We start from the raw sequence: 7,138 nt of genomic DNA, 5'->3' as shown, positions 1-7,138 counted from the left end.
CGGGCAGTCTAAGTCCAGACACATGGCATTTGGCCAGTCCTCTCCCTGCAACCAACCTGCCCTCTCAAATCCTTGTCACTCAGGTGGGTGCCCCTGCTCACTGTGCCCTTCCCTTTGGGGGCTCCTTGTAAGACCACAGCTAGACCAGTGGGTGCCACAATCACTGTGTCACGTATAGAAAGGGCAGCTGAGATCACATCACGGATTCCAGAAAGAATGGGCACAGGATCATTCGGGACGCATCTCTCCCTTTCCCCTGTTCCTGGCTTTCCTTACAGCTCTCGACTTCCTCAAAGGAGTCATCAATTCGGAGTTTGGCTTCCATTCCTATTGAGGAAGCTGGAAAGCGTTTCAAAAATGCTCCTCCGATGTGCCTGTGGTTAAGAACTCTGAGCTCTGCTGAAAACTTTTGGAAGCTGGGTGCGGTGGCTCACGCCTGTAATCCCAGCCCTTTGGGAGGCTGAGGCAGGTGAATCACAAGGTCAGGAGTTCAAGACCAGCCTGGCCAACATGGTGAAACCCCGTCTCTATTCAAAATAGAAAAAAATTAGCCGGGTGTAGTGGCGGGCGCCTGTCATCTCAGCTACTCGGCAGGTTGAGACAGGAGAATAGCTTGAACCCGGGATGCAGAGGTTGCAGTGAGCCGAGATCCCTCCACCGCACTCCAGCCTGGGCAACAGAATGAGACTCTGTCTCAAAACAACGAAAACAAAACCAAAACCCAAAAAACCCACAACTTTTGGGAGTTAGAAGACCAGGAAGTATAGTACCCGGGACTTAGAGTCTGGCCATGAATTTTGAATACCGCCCTTTCTACTTCTCTGTGTGGCAAGGGGTGAGATGTCCATCCTCTGAGACTCAGCACTCTCATCTGACTTGATTTCCAGTTGATCCAATGGAAGTGAGCGATGATTAAGCCGATCGTGGGTGCCCGCTGCGTGATCTCTAGCTGACGGATGCATAAAGTAAAGGCAAAGTGGATTTTAGATACATTCCTTAAGATTTTCAGCTTCAACTCCACACAATTCAACGTAAATATCCCCTGACCTGAAGTTCTGGTCTCCCTGCATTCCAGACAGGACATTTTGTTTCGTCCTTCTCTCAGTAAGTACTGAGTACTGTGAGAGGAACAAGTGAGTCTCTTTGGTTTCTGATTCCCCAGAGCCGATATCTTGCTTGGCACATAGGAGGCAGCAAAAGCAAACATCTATGTTGATGATTGAACTGACACTTCCTTGCTTCACCAAAATTGGCTGTCATCAGCGTGACTTTGACTTACTTCTTTTTGTTTTTTGTTTTTTGAGACGGAGTTTTGCTCTCGTTGCCCAGGCTGGCGGGCAGGGGTGTGATCTCGGCTCACTGTAGTCTCTGCCTCCCAGGTTCAAGCCATTCTCCTGCCTCAGCCTCCCGAGTAGCTGGGACTACAGGCGCGTGCCGCCATACCGGGAGAAGTTTTTGTACTTTTAGCAGAGGCGGGGTTTCACCATGTTGGCCAGGATGGTCTTGATCTCCTGACCCCGTGATCCGCCCTCCTCGGCCTCCCAAAGTGCTGGGATTACAGGCGTGAGCCACCGCATCCAGCCAAACTTTCTGATGAATACTCTAAGTCCACCTAAGCTAAGGACAGGAGTTAGAGCTTCCATGAATTTTAAAACAAGACCCACCGATTTGAGGAAGCAATTACTCTCTTGAAGGAGAAAAGTCAGAAAACACAATGATGAAATCACTAGGACCTAACTGGCCTGTGGAACTATTTCCTGCTTATGAACTCTCAACTATCATTTCATTTCCAGATGGCATGGTCTCAGCTGTTATACAGTGTTTACGAATGGTCTACATCAAGGGAATTTATATCAATCTAGAAGAATAAACAAAATATTTGAGTTCCTAATTTCCTTTAATTAGGATAACCTTTTCCTTAAAGTGAAGACAATGGTTTTATTACATCTCTTTCTTCGGAAAACATAGGCTGTATTTTCTAGCAATAACGAATTTGTTATATACGATGATCTGGTTCCTGGAATGTTCTTGAAGCTAGTGTCTCTAAGGCAGGTGTGTACAGCAAGACGTGAATAACACAGCAATCGATGTTGAAAGCATTATATGGCAATTGAGTTTGTCAGAACTACCAAATGTTGCTGAGTGTGGATTGCTCTGAAATCTGCAAACATTACTTCTGAATTCCTTGTATCCAAAATGCAGACGCAATGCCGGCTGTTGGTTTACTTGTTTCCGATTTTTCAACCCTCTTTTCTAGGCAAAAGATGTCCCAACGATACAGACCCACAGAATCTAACAGATGTCTCTATATTCCTCCTCCTCGAACTCTCAGAGGATCCAGAACTGCAGCCGGTCGTCGCTGGGCTGTTCCTGTCCATGTGCCTGGTCATGGTGCTGGGGAACCGACTCATCATCCTGGCCGTCAGCCCTGACTCCCACCTCCACACCCCCATGTACTTCTTCCTCTCCAACCTGTCCTTGCCTGACATCGGTTTCACCTCCACCACGGTCCCCAAGATGATTGTGGACATCCAATCTCACAGCAGAGTCATCTCCTATGCAGGCTGCCTGACTCAGATGTGTCTCCTGGCCATTTCTGGAGGCATGGAAGAGAGACATGCTCCTGAGTGTGATGGCCTATGAGCGGTTTGTAGCCCTCTGTCACCCTCTATATTGTTCAGCCATCTTGAACCCGTGTTTCTGTGGCTTCCTAGATTTGTGGTCTTTGTTTTCTTTTTCCTCAGTCTTTTAGACTCCCAGCTGCACAACTTGATTGCCTTACGCATGACCTGCTTCAAGGATGTGGAAATTCCTAATTTCTTCTGGGAACTTTCTCAACTCCCCCATCTTACATTTTGTGACACCTTCACCAGTAACATCCACATGTATTTCCCTGCTGCCGTATTTGGTTTTCTTCCCATCTCGGGGGCCCTTTTCTCTTACGGTAAAATTGTTTCCTCCATTCTGAGGGTTTCATCATCAGGTGGGAAGTATCAACCTTCTCCACCTGTGGGTCTCACCTGTCAGTTGTTTGCTGATTTTACGGAACAGGCGTTGGAGGGTAGCTGGGTTCAGATGTGTCATCCTCCCCGAGAAGGGGTGCAGTGGCCTCAGTGATGTACACGGTGGTCACCCCCATGCTGAACCCCTTCATCTACAGCCTGAGAAACAGGGATATGAAAGGTGTCCTGCGGCGGCCGCACGGCAGCACAGTCTAATCTCAATATCTTCTTATCTGTTCCATTCCTTTTGTAGGGTGGGTTAAAAAAGACAGCAAGGTCAAATAAGAATGATATCACAGGGTGCACACCCACTGTCACATTACGAGTAATACCTCCCTAGGATAGAAAAAATACTGTCACAGAGTACACACACATGGGGTACACCCGTGGTGATATTAGAAGCAGTATCTCCCTGAAATATGATGAAAAATAGCACAGGGTGTGCACACTGTGTGATACGAGGAGTCATATTTACCCTGAATATTATGACTCATATCACGGGTGTACACACACAGGCTACACGCACTGTGATATCGGGAGTTGCATCTCCCTAGGATATTACAAATAATATCACAGGGTATACACTATGTGTGAACATCCACTGTGATGTTTGATATCATATCTCTCTACGAGATTACAAATAATATGAAAGTGTGTGCACCCATGTGACATATTAGGAGTAACATCCTTCTAGGGTATTACAGATAACATCACAAGGTGTACACCTTCTGTGGCCTTTTGCACACAGTTTGTGCCATTCAAGGAAACATCCCCCTAGGATATTACGAATAATAACACAGGCGGTTGACACCCATGGTGTACATCTCCTGTGCCATCAGGAGTAATATTCCCCTAGGATATTACGAATACTATCACAGCAGGTGTACACATATGGTGTTCACCCCATGTGATATGAGGAGGAACATGCCCCTAGGATATTAGGAATAGTATCACAGGCGTTGAATACGCATGATATACACCCCCGATGACATGAAAAGTAACATCCCCCTAAGATATTATGAATAATATCACAGGGAGTACACCCCGTGTGACATTAGGAGTAACATCCCCCGAGGATATAACGAATAATATCAGGGGGCGTACATGCATTGTGACCCTAGCGGTAACATCTCTTTAGGATATTACAAATAATATCACAGGGTGTACACTGACCATGATATTAGGAGTCCCATTTTCCTAGGATATTATGGATAATATCACAGGAGGTGTTCACACACAACGTGTACACCATGTGTGTACACCCAATGTGATATTTGAAGTCATACGTCCCTAGGATCTTACGAATATTATCAAAGGGTGTACACCCCATGTGACATTAAAAGTGACATCCCTTTTAGATATTCCGAATGCTATCACCTCTTCCTAGGATAACCCATGTGATATTAGGAGTAACCCCTTCCTAGGATATTACGAATAACATCACAGGGTTTACACCCCTGTGACATTAAAAGTAACAACCCCTCCTAGGGATATTATGAATAACATCACAGGGTGTACACCCCTGTGACTTTAAAAGTAACACCCCCCTAGAATATTACAATAATATAACAGGGTGTACACCCCCTGTGACTTTAGGAGAAACACCTCCCTAGGATATTTCAAATGATGTCACTGGGGGCACACCCTCTGTGATATTAGCAGCAACATCTTTCTAGGAGATTACGAATGATATCACAGGGTGTACACTCACTGTGATATTAGAAGGAATACCTCCCTAGGACATAAGCTATCACATCACAGAGTGTACACACATGGTGTACACCCACTGTGTTATTAGAAGCAATATCTCCCTATGATATTAGGAAAAATATCACAGGGTGTACCCTCTGTGGGATACTAGAAGTAATGTTTACCATGGATGTTACAAATAATATCACAGGGTGTACACACATGGGGTACACCCACTGTGACATTAGGAGTTATATCTCCCTAAGATATTGCAAAGAATATCCCAGTGGGTGTACCCCATGTGTGTACACCCACTGTCATCATTAAAGTAGTATCTCTCTATAAGATTACAAATAATATCGGAGGCTATACACCCCCTGTGACATCAGGAGTAACATCCCCTTACAATATTGGGAGCAATATTGCACGAGGTACACCCCTGTAACTTTAGGGGTAACATTCCCACAGAATATTACTAATAATATCACAAGGTGTACACGCATTGTGACATTAGGAGTAATATTCAGGTAGCATATTTTCCATACTATCACAGAAGGAACACACCTGTGACATTAAGAGTGACATCCCCCTAGAATAGTAAGAATACTATCACACGGTGTACACCTCCTGTGATATTAGGAGAATCATCTCACCAGAATATTGCGAATAATGCCACAAGCTGTTATCTTCTGTGACATGAGGGTTATAGACCCCCGGGAAATTATGACTACTATCAAAGGGCGTACACCCCTGTGACATTAGGAGTAACATCCTTCTAGAATATCATGAATAATATCACAATGTGTACACCCCTTGTGTCATTAAGAGTAAAATTGCCCTAGGATATTAGGAAATAGAACACAGGGAGTACACGCCGTCTGATATTAGACGTAACATTCCCCAAGGATATAACGAACAATATCAGAGAATGTACATGCACTGGGACATGACTAGTAACATCTCTTTAGGATAATACGAACAATATCAAAGGGTGTACATGCAATGTGAAATTAGGAGTGAACTCCCGCTGGGATATTACCAATTTTATGACAGGGTCTACACGCCCTGTGACAATAGTAGTCACGTTGTCCTAAAATATGACGAAGAATATTAAAGTGTGTACAGGACCTGTGATTTACGAGTAACATTTCTAGAGAAGATTACACGTAATATCACTGTGTGTACACCCCGTGTGAGGATAGGAGTCCCATCCAACAAAATTATAATGAATAATTTCACAAGGTTTGCAACATCTGTGACATTGAAAGTAACATTTCCCTAGAATATGACGATAATATCACACAGTGTACACCCTCGGTGATATGAGGAGTGACGTCTTATAAGGGTAATACGAGTAATTTGACAAGGTGTACAAACCCTGTGACATAAGGAGTGACATCCCTCCAGGATATTCCGAATCATAGAAAAGGGAAAATACCCCGTGTGACAATAAAATCAACGTCCCCTTAGGAGATTAAGAATAACAGCACCAGCTGTACACACATTGTGACATTATTATTAACGTCTCGCTATGGTATTGCGAATAATATCAGAGTGTGTAGAGACTTGTGACATCAGGATTCACATTTCGCTACAATATCACGAATAATATCACAGGGTGTATACCCCCTGGGACTTAAGCAGTGGCATCCTCCTACAATATGGAAAATAATGTCCCAGGGTGTTAACAAAGTGCGGCAGCAGAGAAAACACCCGAGGAGAAAGGGAGAAATATCATGCCGTCTTCCCGCCTGGATATGGCGAGCCACATCGCAGGGAGTTGAGGGCGCCCCCAGCGATGCGGGGAGTAATATCACCACAGACACCCCCACGGGCTATTACGAGCCACATCGCAAGGGCACGGACGAACCCCCTCGAAGAGAAGACTAATGTCACCCGCTATTCCCACCCTGGATACGACGACCCAAAGGGCAGGGGGGAGGGGCACCCACGCAGGCGGGGAGTAATACCACCCCTCACTCCCCAGCTGCATATGACGATCCAGATCGCAGGGGGGAGAAGCAGGCACACGCCGCGAGGTGGGGGCTGAGAGCCAGCCCCTCTTGCCCCCCTGGGCTCTTAGGACCCCCCTCGCAGGGGGGTGAGGCACCCCCCGCGAGGCGGGGGCTGAGAGCCAGCCCCTCTTGCCCCCCTGGGCTCTTAGGACCCCCCTCGCAGGGGGGTGAGGCACCCCCCGCGAGGCGGGGGCTGAGAGCCAGCCCCTCTTGCCCCCCTGGGCTCTTAGGACCCCCCTCGCAGGGGGGTGAGGCACCCCCCGCGAGGCGGGGGCTGAGAGCCAGCCCCTCTTGCCCCCCTGGGCTCTTAGGACCCCCCTCGCAGGGGGGTGAGGCACCCCCCGCGAGGCGGGGGCTGAGAGCCAGCCCCTCTTGCCCCCCTGGGCTCTTAGGACCCCCCTCGCAGGGGGGTGAGGCACCCCCCGCGAGGCG

General features: G+C 47.1%; 1 pseudogene; it reads left to right on the top strand.

Moving 5' to 3' along the window:
- The first annotated feature begins 2,300 nt into the window (after positions 1-2,300).
- LOC129026399 (olfactory receptor 7E24-like) lies at positions 2,301-3,218 on the top strand (annotated as a pseudogene).
- The last annotated feature ends 3,920 nt before the right edge of the window (positions 3,219-7,138 follow it).

Source organism: Pongo pygmaeus, chromosome 18 (assembly GCF_028885625.2).
Source record: "Pongo pygmaeus isolate AG05252 chromosome 18, NHGRI_mPonPyg2-v2.0_pri, whole genome shotgun sequence".
In the NCBI taxonomy this organism is placed as follows: Eukaryota; Metazoa; Chordata; class Mammalia; order Primates; family Hominidae; genus Pongo; species Pongo pygmaeus.
This window is presented reverse-complemented; position numbering and strand designations above follow the sequence as displayed.